Source organism: Schistocerca piceifrons, chromosome 4 (assembly GCF_021461385.2).
Source record: "Schistocerca piceifrons isolate TAMUIC-IGC-003096 chromosome 4, iqSchPice1.1, whole genome shotgun sequence".
Lineage (NCBI taxonomy): Eukaryota > Metazoa > Arthropoda > Insecta > Orthoptera > Acrididae > Schistocerca > Schistocerca piceifrons.
In genome coordinates, this window is record NC_060141.1 from 123713348 (window position 1) to 123731436 (window position 18089).

General features: G+C 42.7%; 1 protein-coding gene across 1 annotated transcript in view; it reads right to left on the minus strand.

The window, feature by feature from the left end:
* Window positions 1-18089, minus strand: part of LOC124795656 (odorant receptor 82a-like) — a 171769-nt gene that overhangs the window by 60935 nt on the left and 92745 nt on the right. The gene's annotated exons all lie outside the window — the stretch shown is intronic.

Here is an 18089-nt window from a genome sequence, read left to right on the forward strand (position 1 = left end):
CCGACAGTGTGACTTCAAACGTGTTGGACTGCTCGTTTGCCAATGGCACACTTATTCCTTTTTGGATTACAACTCTTGACGTTTGCTATCCTTGTGTGCTCTGGCGTATAAGTGAACCAAACTGGTCCTTGGTATGACCAGCGAATGGGTGTGCCACACACTGAAATCTACCATGATTTTGGGGCTCTGGTAGACAGTAAATTGCGATCCGTCTGCCCAATCGCTAGACCGTGAGATTTTTGCATTTCTTTCATGGCCACAATCGATTCACAGATGCCACCTCTGCTTCTCACCTCTGCCTCACACATCTCGTTGGCGGCAATTTACATCACCGCATGAAGCAAACAGGGTAGCATACTGCCTCTCTGGCATTGTCAGGGCGTACAGATCTCAATCTCCACTTGCTCTCAGATGCACCTATATAGAGAAGCTTCAGTAGATTTGATCAGTCAAAAGTCTGCTCAGCGTTATATCAATTCAAATTGCGTTATCCACCGTTTTAGGGCCAGAGTTAAACCGTCTTTGCCAACCCAGGATCCTTGTCCACTGTAGTCTTACAGCACCTGTTAGTTGTTTGCAGTATTCTATATATAAATTGTTCATTGAAAGTCTACTCAGTGCCAGATCAATACAGATTGCGTTATCCATTTATTTAGGGCCAGAGTTAAACCGTTTTGACAACCGAGGATCCTTTTCCATTGTAGTCTTAAAGTATCTGTTAGTTGTTTATGGAATTCTACCAATAACCAATAAACTGACTAAACCAGAGGTTGTACAGAGTTTCAGGGAAGGCATAAGGGAACAACTGACAGGAATGGTTGGAAAGAAATACAGTGGAAGACGAATGGGTAGCTCTGAGGGATGAAGTAGTGAAGGCAGCAGAGGATCAAATAGTTAAAAAGACGAGGGCTAGTAGAAATCCTTGGGTAACAGAAGAAATATTGAATTTAATTGATGAAAGGAGAAAATATAAAAATACAGTAAATGAAGCAGGCCAAAGTAATACAAACGTCTCAAAAATGATATCGACAGGAAGTGCAAAATGGCTTAGCAGGCATGGCTAGAGGACAAATGTAAGGATGTAGAGGCTTATCTCACTAGGGGTAAGATAGATACTGCCTACAAGAAAATCAAAGAGACCTTTGGAGAAGAGAGAGCCACTTGTATGAATATCAAGAGCTCAGATGGAAACCCAGTTCTAAGCAAAGAAGGGAAAGCAGAATGGTGGAAGAAGGATATAGAGGGTCTATACAAGGGCGATGTACTTGAGGACAATATTATGGAAATGGAAGAGGATGTAGATGAAGACGAAATGGGAGATATGATACTGCGTGAAGAGTTTGACAGAGCACTGAAAGACTTGAGTCGAAACAAGGCCCCGGGAGTAGACAACATTCCATTAGAACTACTGACGACCTTGGCAGAGCCAGTCCTGACAAAATTCTACCATCTGCTGAGCAGGATGTACAGGCGAAATGCCCTCAGACTTCAAGATGTATATAATAATTCCAACCCCAAAGAAAGCAGGTGTTGACAGATGTGAAAATTACCGAAGTATCAGTTTAATGAGTCACAGCTGCAAAATACTAACGCGACTTATTTACAGCCGAATGGAAAAACTGGTAGAAGCCGACCTCGGGGAAGATCAGTTTGGATTCCGTAGAAATGTTGGAACACGTGAGGCAATACTGACCTTACGACTTATCTTAGAATGAAGATTAAGGAAAGGCAAACCTACATTTCTAGCATTTGTAGACTTAGAGAAAGCTTTTGACAATGTTGACTGGAATACTCTCTTCAAATTCTGAAGGTGGCAGGGGTAAAATACAGGGAGCGTAAGGCTATTTACAATTTGTACAGAAACCAGATAGCAGTTCTAAGAGTCGAGGGGCATGAAAGGGAAGCAGTGGTTGGGAATGGAGTGAGACAGGGTTGTAGCCTCTCCCCGATGTTATTCAATCTGTATATTGAGCAAGCAGTAAAGGAAACAAAAGAAAAATTTGGAGTAGTTATTAAAATCCATGGAGAAGAAATAAAAACTTTGAGGTTCGCCGATGACATTGTAATTCTGTCAGAGACAGCAAAGGACTTGGAAGAGCAGTTGAACGAAATGGACAGTGTCTTGAAAGCAGGATATAAGATGAACATCAACAAAAGCAAAACGAGGATAATGGAATGTAGTCGAATTAAGTTGGGTGATGCTGAGGGAATTAGATTAGGAAATGAGACACTTAAAGTAGTAAAGGAGTTTTGCTATTTGGGGAGCAAAATAACTGATGATGGTCGAAGTAGAGAGGATATAAAATGTAGACTGGCAATGGCAAGGAAAGCGTTTGTGAAGAAGAGAAATTTGTTAACATCGAGTATAGATTTAAGTGTCAGGAAGTCGTTTCTGAAAGTATTTATGTGGAGTGTAGCCATGTATGGAAGTGAAACATGGACGATAACTAGTTTGGACAAGAAGAGAATAGAAGCTATCGAAATGTGGTGCTACATTAGAATGTTGAAGATTAGGTGGGTAGATCACATAACTAATGAGGAGGTATTGAATAGGATTGGGGAGAAAAGAAGTTTGTGGCACAACTTGACTAGAAGAAGGGATCGGTTGGTAGGACATGTCCTGAGGCATCAAGGGATCACAAATTTAGCATTGGAGGGCAGCGTGGAGGGTAAAAATCGTAGAGGGAGACCAAGAGACGAATACACTAAGCAGATTCAGAAGGATGTAGGTTGCAGTAGGTGCTGGAGATGAAGGAGCTTGCACAGCATAGATTAGCATGGAGAGCTGCATCAAACCAGTCTCAGGACTGAAGACCACAATAACAACAATAAATAACCTGTTTCGCATAATTTATGTCTGTTTTTTCTTTTGAAAAATAAATGTTGTTTGCACACTAAAAATATGCCAACACAATCAATCTTTAAACAGTCCACACCAGCGTTAACTTTCATTGTGGCAACCCTGCCAGGATATCGGATTGGTGGCCTTAGCTGTGGCTGTCAGATCGTATTGCCTAGCATAGTCATTCAATTTGATGTCACTTGTGTAGAACTTTGAATTGATGGCACCTTGTATGACCGTCAGAGCGTAGATAGTGATGCATAGTGAAGTTTCTGTTCTCCATGTTTAATGTGGTGCACTGGGTAGAGTATATTCGCGTTGCTGATGCCTAGATAAAGTACTAATACTTAATTATTTCATGAGTGTATTTTCGTGTTATGTTTGTGACTTAAGTGTCAAACGAGTTTTTGTTCCTGATGGCGAACGGCATTGTGCTGGTCCGTTAGGATAGAGTGAGATTTTCGTTTGTGAGCATAGACAAGCGTGCTGTTATTTGAATTCATTGTCAGGAACTAGGAATCAGTAGATCACGGGAGCGTAATTTAGAGCAGAATATGAGCGTCATAGTAATGCGTAGTGTTTAAATTCGTTTGGGTTGGAATTAGACTGTATGCTTACAAGAAGCAAGGCACATTTGCTACAGACTAGCGGAAGTAATTGTGTTTCTTTGACCATGGATCCACGTCAGATTATTAGCAGTGACCAGGCAAATATTACATGGCGTTCTCAGGTAAATGCGGTTGCATATCGGGCAGTTATGTCGAACATAGAACCTGCAGAGTGTAACGACATGTCTCAGTCGGGCGATTAAAATGAATGGGACACCGCAGCAGAAGGAAATGTAGGCGCTGCTGGCACAAGAAGCACCACCAGTGAGACTGGCAGGCCACAATCACGAACTAAACGACACAGAATGATGGAATCGCGTTCATCTAGTCCTGGAGGTGTTAGCGGTGGATCCCAGTTTAAGGCTCTCATGTAATTAATGCAAGACGCAGAAAGGAAGAGACAAGAGGTAGAGAAAAAGAGACGGGAGGAATAGGAGGAAAGACACAAATTACTCATAAGAACGGTCGCAGACGGTATAAATGGACGTCGCAAGAATCCAAGAAGACTTAAAGAATGTCAAGGAAACGACAGCAGAAACGCGTGAGGTCACGGAGCAGGCGAAGCGCGATGCCAAAACAGCGCTATCGGTAGCACAAGTAGCACGAAAGGACGCATCAGTGGCCAAAGAACAAATTAAACTCGCAAGAACTGAGGTGTGTGAGCCAAAAAAGGCACTTGCAACTCTCCAAAAGATAGGCAAAAAAAAAAAAAAGTTCAAGAAACGCAGGAAAAAATGAGTGAGGCTGCGAAGCAAATCGAACAGATAGAAATCAAACAGGCCTAAATCTCTCAAATTAAATATTAGCAGACCCGAGTCACCGCGCAAACGCTTTTGCTATGACGTACGGGCCGGCCGCGGTGGCCGTGCGGTTCTGTCGCTGCAGTCCGGAACCGCGGGACTGTTACGGTCGCAGGTTCGAATCCTGCCTCGGGCATGGGTGTGTTTGATGTCCTTAGGTTAGTTAGGTTTAAGTAGTTCTAAGTTGTAGGGGACTTATGACCTAAGATGTTGAGTCCCATAGTGCTCAGAGCCATTTGAACCATTTTATGACGCACGGCAGGCACAAGAGAGGCTCGCGCAGTTGCAAACACAATCTCGTCCTGTAGTGCGCCATCGAGAGTATAGCAGAAGTGTAGAAATGAAACTTCCTGGCAGATTAAAACTGTGTGACCGACCGAAACTCGAACGGTCCCGAGTTCGAGTCTCGGTCGGGCACACAGTTTTAATCTGCCAGGAAGTTTCATATCAGCGCACACTCCGCTGCAGAGTGAAAACCTCATTCCCGTGTAGAAGTGTTTTGTGACTTTCTGAACCGCTATATGAGAACGAACCCCCTTCACATGGGCGAATGCAGCAGGAATATGGTACTGCCGCTGAGGAACGCATAATAGAAAATGCTCCGACGGTAACACGCAGCATGTCAGAGACAGAGCCGGAAAGCAATTGTACACCTCTACCGAGGTCAGAAACGTTATTACGTGAATTTGACAAAACGAGGGGATACCGTAACAGTGCAGGAGGATTGTTGGGGCACGGACACATGGAATCACCCGCTGCAGACGAGAGGGAAAATCCATACGGCGGATACGTCGAATCTCTCGACCACAAACTTTTCTTGAGCATCCAGAATTTTCAAGTCTACAAGGAGGCAAACAACGTATTACATCCAAAGACCTGGATGCAAAGCACGATCCCGTGCTACCAGAATCTTGGCCACTGAAGTACAAGCTTCAGTTTATCTGCGATTTCTTAGAACGGTCGATTGCAGAACATATGCGCGGAGTTGCGGAGAGTTCTCGCTCCTACCAAGTATTTAAGGACGCATTCCTTAGCACATATTGGTCGCAAGACACACAGGAGAGGATAAAACAGGAGATCATATTAGGAAAGGACTTTGAAGCGTCAGGATTCCGAAGTCCTGTCAAATTCTTCGAATCCCTGGTCAAAAAGAACCGGTTCTTGGATCAACCGTACAGTCCCAAGGAAATTACAAGGCACTGGTAAATTAAATTATCCTTACGGCAACTACTCATCGGTAGATGCAGTGATTTAGTCGAAGGTTTGAAGAGTGCATTGTGCGAACTCGAGTACGTGAATGAAATTCACAGCTCGCGGGAAAGAAGTAGAAATAATGACCGTAACTGGTCAAATTGGCCAGAGAGGAATGACGATGGACGAAATGGGGGAAAACATCGATCGAATCGAAACCAAAATTCAGACTTCAATGGGAATAACCAGGCATCATGGGAAAATAGAAGAAGACGAGGAAATTATAATCATAACAACAACAACTACCGACGAAACGGTAAGTGGAGAGAGCAACAGAACTCGAACCAGGGCCAACAAGATTCTTGGGACCAAAGGCAAGGCCACCCAACCCATTACAGGGATTGCGCAAAGAAAATTCAAACAGGAATTAACACACAGGCGCTGCGGACTCAGGTCAAAGCAATGCCGCAGAAACTATCGGAACGAGCGATATTAACCTGTTATAGTACTAATATAGAAGAGAACCGCAACGGGAAGAGAAGGTGCAGTATGCAGATAGTCTCCACGAATGAACTGTTTAACGTAATTTAATGTTGATATTGTGTTGCTTAGCATAATTTTCCATTTGTTCTATTTCGGTGTTTTTTTTCTTTTCTTTTTTGTTGTTGTCAATTTCCATTAGTTTCCAGCATGAGTCCTTGTTGAACGTGGTCAAATGAGTTGTGTATTTGTGACATCTTCACGCCAACATTCAATGGCAGGTAACAGATTGCATTAAAATTGCAAGTTATACCTCATCAACCATTGGCACTTTTCGTGGCATGCCAAACCAGGCACGTTGCAATAGTGAGTACACCAAACAACTGAGTACTGCTATTGTTTCTTTGGAACTCACAATTTTTGTCCGATTTCCATTCCTAGAAAAGTAAGGAGATCTGTCATCATTTGACCGCAATTGAGCATCGTACTCTGTCGTAGCATTCTCGTAGAAGAGCCTTCACAAGTACCACTATGACCAATGGAATTGTTTCTGTTTACTTCCCGTGGTTTCTTGTACACTGCCCAAGGGACGGATGTACGTCACTTTTGTTTTTCGTGGTGTCAAGACGTTAAATCGTGTTATAGAGCATGTGCGTCTCGATTTTGGGATGTGTTTCGTATGGTGTTATCCGTCCTCACTTTGGCCGCGTTTCGACACAAAGACTCTGTGTGTTAGGAGCCATCACCTGTCGTGCGATGTAGCCTGTCTCGTGGTGGAATTTTGCCAGCGCCATGTGGCGCGGTCGGCGGAACATCGTGCATAGGGAATTAGTACGGACAAGTGCAAGCCGCGGTTGAGTGACGAACCACAGACCCGTAAATAGGGAGCAGAAACGAAATGATGGACCATGGAAGAGACTTACTTATATATGCAGTATACTTCTGTTTCATTTCAGCAGCAGCAATCCTGACAGAGGAGACAGGGGGCATCCTTGTACTGTGTAAAATTACGTGTACACAATCATAAATGCCACTACAAAGATTTCAGGCAAATCACCAGCACCTGAGTGAGTAAACGCACTTCTTCACCATTTCAGCACAGCAGACAACACCGCCAGACACCGAAAAATAAGAGAGGAGTATACAAGGAATGAAATGCGTGGAATTTCGCTTTGGTATCAAAGGCATAGGCTGGTAAAATAAGTTATTAAGTAGTATTGGGAGAAATCTGCACATTTGTTGGAGGATAGAGCTAGCGCCAGCGTAAAATTAGAGTACATGGCAGGAGTAGAACTAACCAGAAACTAACGAAAACACGTAGACACATAAACAAAGACACCTCATACCACATAATTTACATCCATACAACGTAAACAGGGTCCTGCAGTCAATGACTTTATTTTTGAATTTGCATCTTTAGTAATAAAAGAAATATAAATAAATAAATATAAAAAATGTATTCATCATTATTTTCTTTTCTGTAAATTGATTACATCGATGTAATGACATTTTTGAGGGAATATGGTACTTGACCAAACTTGAGGATTGTGCAGACTCTGGAAACAACATGGCATACTGGATGTCATGGCCCATCCCAGCCAGCGAAAGTCGAGCAGAGTGGGCAGCGTTAATGACTCAGCTGTAGCAGCCCAGATGTTGGGGACCACCCACTGTGACTGAACCGGCCTGCCAGCTGATGCGCCTATGTCGCGCAGCCCCAGTGGAGGCAATACGTCACAAGCCAGCATAGACAGCAGGACGCCACTGCATGCTGACAGCAATCCCCCAGTGGCCAATAACCTGCCAGGCCATTAATCGAGGGACAAGTAAGTCGTGTGGCACCACTGTCGACATGCGTGCTGAGCCTAACTGACTCAGCAGGGTGCCGAGAGTGAGTTGTCCTGTTGACAACAGGTGAGCTAATCCGATGTCCCACACCAGCATACGATTTCTGATGCAGAGGTAAACAGGAAGAGCAAGGATGTCCCACGTCCCGCTAATGCTGAATGGATTTCTACGCCAAGGGGTGGGTTGCACGTCAAATGCAACACTGTCATGCCAGTTCCTGAACAGGATGAAGCCAAGGGTCGTGCTGCGGTCCATAAGCTTCCCAAGACACCAGATGCTACAAGACGAGATGGAACACCAGAGACGTCTGCCGCCACTTCTACCATGTCATGAACTGCGTCAGAGGTCATTCCACTCAGGTGCGAATTGCTGTTCTTCAGTCCTACCAGTCACAGTTTGTGCATGTGCATAAGTGCCATGTTCTCAATTTGTGTGACATTTTCAATTGTAAAAATTTGTCTCCCCAGATACCCTTGTGGAGCGACCGATAAGATACCCTTCTGTAAAATCATTATGTAATATCTTTTTGTGTTTTTGTATGTATCAATTGAACTGCCTTGATCGTGAGGGATATGTTTGTTCTGCACATTTACTACTGCTCTCGACACTGATTATGTGCCTGTATTTGTTTTAATGTCGTAGAAAATAATACACAAATTTACACAAGTTAGATAATAAGATAAACAGATTACTCATGTGATTTCCTTGTTCACTGAGAATTTGGGAATGTATGTGTTTGATTATTGAGACCAAATGAGTGATAGAGCAGGGGTAAATCAATGAGCACAGAACAGTTCATACTCCAGAACATAATAAATGATTGGGGACATTAGACATCTCTGACCTCAGGATGTGGGATGAATGGGTATATTGCTTTGCTGCAAGGTCTTTCAATCGCCTATCAAATGTTTAACGGAAGTCAGTGATGTTGCAATGACCTCTGGGCCAAACATAATTCATACTACTCACAGCAAAGTTTTCATGTACTCTTGCTGGCTTGCAGCTTCATGTGAGTGAATGACCCTAGGAATAAATGAGGCCAAGCTAAGATGCGTTTTAGCTGTGGGCAATCCTGATCGGCAAAGCTACATTTTTCACATATATATCGGTTATAAGGATGAGATTCTACAACTATTTTCAAACATCTCTTCTGGTTCGTGTCACACTAAACATGGTTCGTGTCACACTAAACAATATTGCAGTGAGACACTACCCAAGCAGAAATCAACAGCAGGTAGAGGGCAGTGAGAGAGGACAAGTTACTCTCTCAACTATTTTTCGTATACGGAAAATAATTGAAGATTTTGTAGCAACCTGATGCACCTTGAAAGGGAATCTAGAAAGTTAATGGCCTGAGAAGACTTTAATGGAGCCTGGTAGAGCGCTAAAAACACGAGGTATTTTTACAATTCTTAGCTCGTAGAAACGGTATGTTGGGAGCTGATAGCAGTTGGTGGCGAGTCGATCCCTCAGTAAATCTTGCCGAACAGGCCCACATCCGTACAGGACACGCATGGTAGCCCCTTATCAAGACAGGTCTCTAACAGAACAATGCCGTGTTACCTGCTATAACGCCAGCCAAAGACTGGGCTGGGGGACGACGGTCTGATGGGATACATCTACACGGTGGAACCACAAACCAGGCATTGTGTGCAGAGCCACATGTAATAAAAGTTTACAAGTTTTCGTGTCTGCCGATACCGCATAAAGGCCTGTGTACCACTTCCATCGGCTGCCTCAGTTGTATAAGAAACTCCAGCATTTGAGAAACGTTTAGGGATAGAATCCTTATTACAACTCATAGCTAGGACTAACAAGCTGCAAGGCACAGGTGATTTAGATAAAGATCTTTAAGATTGTATCTGTTCGCTTGTTGCCGTGGGAACTGACACGACTTTGGAGAAATTCATCTTCCCCCTCTGTGAAAACTTAAAAAAGCCAGTAATCGGTCGTTTCTTTTTTGTCCAGAGATGCAGGTTTCTTAACTCTTGCCCTTGTTCGACATGAATCTCTGCTGGCGTGTGGGAAGGAAGATTTAGCGTCTCTGGGGCCCTATGATAGGCTCAAGATGGGGTGAAGGCGGTGTCTTTCGTGCACTTTGGGGGAAAACGGATTTTTTTTTCTGGAGTGGTGCATAGCACTCGAGTGTGCGACTTTTCTCTGCAAACACTTCTAGTCGAGGCTCTCGCATGTGTGGTTGGTAGTTGGGACCTGTCCTGAGACTGACTTTAGTTGCGAGTAGTTTAGACTGGGGAGCCTGTGGTGAAGTTCTTACAGTACCAACAGTGTGACTTCAAACGTCTCTGAGTGCTCGTTTACCGAGGGCACACTTATTTTATTCTTTTTGGTATCCTTGTGTTCTCTGGAGTATAAATGAGCCAAATTGGTCCTTGGTACGACCAGCGAACGGGTGTGTCACACGCTGAAATCTACCGTGATTCTGGGGCTCTGGTAGAGAGTAAATTGCGATCCATCTGCCCAATCGCTAGACCGCGAGATTTTTGCATTTCTTTCATGGCCGCGATCGATTCACAGGTACCGCCTCAACGTCTCACCTCTGCCTCACTCATCTCGCCAGCTGCAATTTACATCGCCGCACAAAGCAAACAGGGTAACGTACTGCCGCTACGGTATTGTCAGGGTGTACAGATCTCAGTCGCCACTTGCTCTCAGCTGCACCTGTACAGAGAAAGTTCAGTAGATTTGATAAGTCAAAAGTCTGCTCAGCGGTATATCAATTCAAATTGTGTTATCCACCGTTTTAGGGCCATAATTAAACCGTCTTTGCCAACCCAGGATCCTTGTCCACTGTAGTCTTACAGCACCTGTTAGTTGTTTGCAGTATTCTATATATAAATTGTTTAACATAATTTATGTCTGTTTTTTCTTTCGAAAAGTAAATGTTGTTTGAACACTAAAAATATGCCAACACAATCAAACAGTTAAACAGTCCCCATTAGCTTTAACTTTCAATATCATCTCAATCTGTGACGTTTCCTCTTTCGCTTCCGTATTCTCCCTTTATTTGTGTGTCTAACAGATCCTTGAAACATTCGAATAGTGTGACCAACGTCCGTGTAAACGGGATAACTTGTTTCATGGTTCGACTTTTTAATGTTTTATGTTCCGTAAAACTTCAAAGGTTTTTATATCTTTCTTGGTGTTGACGCTCCCTAGTTATCCTTTCCTGTGCCGCCATTTAATCAATTGCGTCATTTTAGCTACTCTCATCTCAGTGAAATACAGGAGTAGTCGTTTCAACAAGGTATAGAATTTCCGTTAAGTTGCCATGGTAGTATTACACACTGATGTAAGCTACTTGAACCGTAGTCTAAACATATATGATTTTTCATGACTTGGTCTACGACCCAGAAAAGTTTTACAGACATTTAGCCGGTTGGGGTGGCCGAGCGGTTCTACGCGCTACAGTCCGGAACCGCGCGACCGCTACGGTCGCAGGTTCGAATCCTGCCTCGGGCATGGGTGTGTGTGATGTCCTTAGGTTAGTTAGGTTTAAATAGTTCTAAGTTCTAGGGGACTGGTGACCTGAGCAGTTAAGTCCCATAGTGCTCAGAGCCATTTGAACAGACGTTTAAAAATAACTGTTTCAGCTACTGGAGAAATAAGCCTGTTGCAGGCAGAGGTATTATACTTCAATAGATTACGATACGTCCTAATGCCAAGCTCCTTGGAAAACTTTGAAAAAAGATGAGTAACATACAAAACATTTTTTTGTCAATGAGCATATTTTTCTTTTAATCTGTTGTTTATGAATTATGCCCTACGTTACTAAAGCAACATGTGTTTGGAATTAGATCTCAAGAACAAAGCTCTTCCGCAAACTTTAAAAGTGTAATATCTCATAACCCTCACTTCTGGCGACACGACTAACTTGCGCAATTTATCGTTAGTTCCTGCATATTACAGAAGTGATGGAACAGTGCTAATCTTGATGCGATTCACAGCTGATTCTTGTTGACATTAGTAAGAAACCTGCACAGATGTACTTATACTCTTTTGTTTTTTCACGACCTGTTTCATTCAACGGAACATCATCTGGCCACACTTCCAACAATCTTCATTGGAAATTTGCACAGAGTTATGCCAACATCATCAATTAAAAAGCCTAGTTATCTCACGTAAGATAACTGTTCTGAAGTCATGATACTGGCGTAACTCTGTATTTCTTTTGAATACTGTTGGCTGTGCACATGATGACGTTCTTTTGAACTAAATCGGTCGCGACATTATAAATTTGAATGAGTATAGCTGCGGTGGATCTTATTAATATTATTGGTCCAGCACTGCTCGCGCTGATGCGTACTGCCTTCTGGTACCAGACACACAGAATTCCAGAGCGTTTCAGTGTTGAGGTGCCGAGTTTGGGGAACACTCGTCCGATTTTATCTTCTGTTGTGTGTCAGGAGTACTGTGTAATTTACTCCAATCACCTCTAGTAGCGTGCTGATTGCCTGAATCGATCATGCGTTTCACATCAGGACACAGAGATCTGTAACTTTGAACAGAGTTGGTAAGCCATTACCCTGAACGTATCAAGCACGCAGTGAGATTCAGGGCAGGCTGTTTGAAACTGCAAATTTAATAGAACGTCAATGATAAATGTTTTTGTTATTTGTTCTCCGTATCTCTCGGATGTCTTGTGCACTTGACTCATAAACAACGGGTTAAAAATATCTACATCTACATCTACATTTGTACTCCGCAAGCCACCCAACGGTGTGTGGCGGAGGGCACTTTACGTGCCACTGTCATTACGTCCCTTTCCTGTTCCAGTCGCGTATGGTTCGCGGGAAGAACGACTGTCTGAAAGCCTCCGTGCGCGCTCGAATCTCTCTAATTTTACATTCGTGATCTCCTCGGGAGGTATAAGTAGGGGGAAGCAATATATTTGATACCTCATCCAGAAACGCACCCTCACGAAACCTGACGAGCAAGCTACATCGCGATGCAGAGCGCCTCTCTTGCAGAGTCTGGCACTTGAGTTTGTTAAACATCTCCGTAACACTATCACGCTTACCAAATAACCCTGTGACGAAACGCGCCGCTCTTCCTTGGATCTTCTCCATCTCCTCCGTCAACCCGACCTGGTACCGATCCACACTGATGAGCAATACTCAAGTATAGGTCGAACGAGTGTTTTGTAAGCCACCTCCTTTGTTGATGGACTACATTTTCTAAGGACTCTCCCAATGAATCTCAACCTGGTACCCGCCTTACCAACAATTAATTTTATATGATCATTCCACTTCAAATCGTTCCGCACGCATACTCCCAGATATTTTATAGAAGCAACTGCTACCAGTGTTTATTCCGATATCATATAATCATACAACAAAGGATCCTTCTTTCTATGTATTCGCAATACATTACATTTGTCTATGTTAAGGGTCAGTTGCCACTCCCTGCACCAAGTGCCTATCCGCTGCAGATCTTCCTGCATTTCGCTACAATTTTCTAATGCTGCAACTTCTCTGTGTACTACAGCATCATCCGCGAAAAGCGGATGTTTGGAAACTTCCTGGCAGATTAAAACTCTCAGCGGGTCAGGACCTCTGACCTGGTATACCCCTTCAGTGACAAAGCTCTTACTGACTGACCTTCCCAGGTACTGGATAGGTCAGTCAGTAGCATCATTGCCACGAGGCGCAGGTATTGGGTTCGATTGAGTTCCTTCCCCACTGACAGTAATAATCTGCCAAGAAATTCAAAACAGCTCTAACACCACTCTAGAGTGAAAGATTCACTGAATAAGATACTGCTTGACGTAATACAGGGTGTAGCAAAAATGAACGGCACAAATTACAGGAGACATTCCTTGTGTGAGGAAATTGTGTTGTATGAACATGAGTCTGAAAAAGCTTTTTTCATATCACAATTCATTTTCTACAATCATGTATGATGGGAACCACAACACCAGCAGAATGCACCAAAATACCACACGCAACTCTTTATCAGAGTAGAGGTTCAATATACCCTCCATGAGCATTGATACGTGCATCAACCCGCCGTCGTAGTGAATATCGAATGCGCTGATGCGTCCCTGGAGTACTTCGTACATTTCCGCAGCCTTCCACAACACGTGCACGGAGACTCCGAATATCTTGTATTGGGGTTCCATACACAAGATCTTCCAAATGCCCCCACATATTATGAGTTTAGGTCCGGGGAGCGTGGAGGCCAGGCAGTTGGTCCATCTCTATCTATCCATCTGCCACCGAATCTATTATTTTGAAGCCGTCGGACATTAGCACTAGAATGAGGAGGTCCTCCACGGTAGCCGGCTGCTGTTACCGAGCGGTATTAGGCACTTCAGTCCGGAACCGCGCTGCTGCTACGGTCACAGGTTCGAATCCTGCCTCGGGCATGGATGTGTGTGATGTCCTAAGGTTAGTTAGGTTTAAGTAGATCTAAGTCTAGAGGACTGATGACCTCAGATGTTCAGTCCCATAGTGCTTAGAGCCATTTGAACCAGCCTCCACCGTGCATGAAATGCATGTTTTGCCTCACTGCTACAGACACATTTGTTAACATTTTCTACGAAATTACTATAATGCTTGGGTGGAAGAAAGTGAGGATCTACCAAAACAGTCACCAACAATGCCTGGCCAAACATTAACAAAAAAATCTTTGGTGACCTGCTTCAACAATTGCGTGAGGATTGACTTCTGCCTGTACATCCGATTGTGAAAATTTGGAATGTGATCTCGTTGAAACGACGCTTCATCTGTGAAGAAAAGCCTTGCACTGAAAGCACGGTTGACACTTTCTTGAATAAATCATTCGCAGAAGAGTACTGGTGCACATAAATCAGCTGGCTTATTTATATAAATGATATGCCCTCTAGTATTACGGGTAACTCTAAAATATTTCTGTTTGCTGATGACATTAGCTTGGTAGTAAAGGATGTTATGTGTAACATTGACTCGGTTTAAGTAGTGCAGTACATGACCTCAGTTCATGGCTTGTAGAAAATAAACTAACTTTAAATCACAGTAAGACTCAGTTTTTACAGTTTCTAACACGCAATTCAACAAAACCTGACGTTTTAATTTCACAGAACGGGCGTATGATTAGTGAAACTGAACAGTTCAAATTTCTAGGTGTTCTGATAGATAGTAAGCTGTCGTGGAAAGCCCACTTTCAGGATCTTGTTCAAAGACTTAATACTGCCATTTTTACTATTCGAACGGCATCAGAAGTGAATGATACTTCGACACGAAAATTAGTCCACTTTGCTTATTTTCATTCTCTTATGTCGTATGGTATTATATTTTCGGGTAACTCTTCCCATTCTTCAAGCATATTTTTAGCTCAGAACCGGGCGGTTCGGGCAATAAGTGGTGTGAGTTCACGAACCTGTTGTCGACCTCTGTTCACGAGTCTGGGTATGACATTGACCTCTCAATATGTATATTCCTTACTGTCGTTTCTTGTTACCAGTATTAGTTTATCCCCAAGAAAAAGGAGCTTTCACTCGGTTAATACTCGGCAGAAATCAAACCTGCATTTGGATCGGACTTCCTTAAGTCTAGTGCAAAAAGGTGTGCAGTATACTGCTGCATCCACTTTCAATAAGCTGCCACTCTAATTCAAAAATCTTAGCAGTAATCCACGCGCTTTCAAATCGAAACTTAAGAGTTTCCTCATGGGTCACTCCTTCTATTTTGTCGAGGAGTTCCTTGAAAAATTAAGCTGATGCTTATTGTATTGCTGATAGCGTTTACTTAAACTTATGGACTGACTTTTTTTAGCTTCATGAACATTTATTTTTATCTGTTGAGAGGCACCCACATGCCTTGCTCATACTGTGGCATCAAGCAGTCAGGCCTGCAAGACGAGTGGTCTGCCAAGCGAGTGGATTCATTCTTACTTATCGAGTAACATGAACTCTAGTACTCACACTTAAGTTACAAGTTATCCTCCTATATGATTAATACGCAACGGAAACACGCATCTGACTATCAGTAATTTACAGAACTCTGACTGTACACTACGCACTGGCAATACCACATTTTCTTTTTGTCTTTTATTTAACGGCTTTTGTCAACACGTGGCCACCGCACTGAATATGAATGGCGCACACATTATAAATTCGGGACATTATGACAACCTACAATTCGAAGGAAAAGTCCACCAATCTTTTTCTTTTCACTATCTTATTTATTCCGATAAATTCTCTAACCTAAACACACAAATTCTACAACCTACAACAATAACATATGAGAAATTCCGCCCAGTGGGCATGGCCTTACAATGGTGAATCTCTATATTATGGTCTCGTAATTATTTTAACGCTACAGTGCACTTTCTGGATAGGATGGTGGATCTTTTATTATACCTCACACTTCGACTCTCACAATCATCATCACTAAACTTTCCTCCAGACCGAGCGGTGCCGAAGGAACAAGCATAACCCACTAATCTTTTGAAACTACCTCGCTACTCTCCCATGCAAACCACACATACCCAAATTACATGACATACACCACACTACGACATGGAATACAAAACACAAAATAGTCACAACATTATCACTTTCAGCTTTCCCACTTCAATTAATATTTATCCCAGTTTCACACGACACTGCCCCACTTCATAATTCTACTTTCCTACTATGAACTCTAGAGATATTTGCACGTCTTCCTGTGCAATGCAAGCCAAGTGGCGTTGCGGGATAGACGGCCGACTCACCTTGCTTCTCTCTCAGAGTTTGAATCTAGCGTCACACGGAATCATATCACGCAAAGTAATATTAAGAACGTATTCATCACACACGCGAGTCCTCAACTGATACCATGGACGAGTACTTCTCTTTATCTGTTGTCTCATACACAGTTTGAGACTCACACAGTACTCACCACGTGGAAGTACTCGTCTCTAATTTCAAGTCCTGCACACGCCATTTCTTAAATATTTCAACTTATGGTACACACGCTATTTCTTAAATATTTCAACTTATTGTACACACGCTAGTAATTCAGCTTAACTTAAGCACACGGAAGTATTTCAACTTAATGCTACACGTGGTTTCATTGTGACCGTTGGTCACTTCCGAAGATTCCTACAATCCCATTAATATTACCTGCCTGACATTTAATTCTCCCCACAAAAGTTCCTGAAATAGAGAATTAATATTTCAAACTACTCTTAAATATTCCACATGCATACCATGTCTCCACTCTTTCGTCATTACGGAGCACAACTAAAACAGGTCTTAACAGCACAAGATCCAGCGGCAGAGTGCTGAAACATGGCCGTTCTCTAGGTCCTCTCACACCTCTGTCGAAGTGGGGGAGCACCTTCTTACCGTATTGGTCAGCCACATTTCAGGCGCCCAAAGCTCAGGCAAATTTCATCTCTTTGGTCCCACCAAAGGTGGCCAAAGGATCGTCTCAAAGATGATCATATATTCACATTCACTATCTGCGGTTAGCAGACGACCATACATTCATTCATTTCACAGATCTCACCAAACTGGATGTAGGGATTTACTTTGTGGGAGTGCACATGTGATCAAGTAAATAAATAAATTGTCATTCTTTCCCACACTGGTATCCGGCTTCGCTGTATTAATTGAAATTGAGTTATTTTTACACAAAAAATGTGTTGTTCTGACAAGAATAATGAAGTAAGTTGTACCTACTTTCAATGTCGGGCGGTACTGTACCCTTTCACTGTTATTACTTTTATGTTGTAATTTCATGTACTGACACGTTCCATGACCTTGGAGATTTGCTCCTCAATTTGGTCCTACGGATTTTGACGTGTAAATAAAAATAAAATAAAAATAAAAACGAACTAGGAAATTAGAGATACGAGTATTCATTCGTTGTAGGAAGCTGTTACCCTATTACAATAGGTGAATAATGAATTCGCGTGCTGTAAATGGCATGGATACAGCTGGTCCACTTGTAACACTCGACAGACAGTCATTTGGGGAAAACGAGTTGTAACATAGAAACAAAGCGTTTTCCGGCCCACGTTCATACAACATAATTTCTTTGTCTACAGATGAATGTGTCCTGCAATTTGTGCCGAACATATTTTTGTTACACTCTATAACTCACTGTGCGGGACCAATCACGCCTCGAAGTTTGTTAGTGAGGTCATTCTATAAAAGGAAACGGACGTTCTAAATTGTATGATTCCTTTCTCTCATTCAGTATTCATACATAGAATTGCTAGTGGAAATTAGGCGTTTTAGGTTAATTTCTTCTTCTACCTTTCTTTATTGTATGAATCAAGAATTCCGTCATTGCTACGGACTATATGACAGACCAAGAAAGCGATTAACAGATA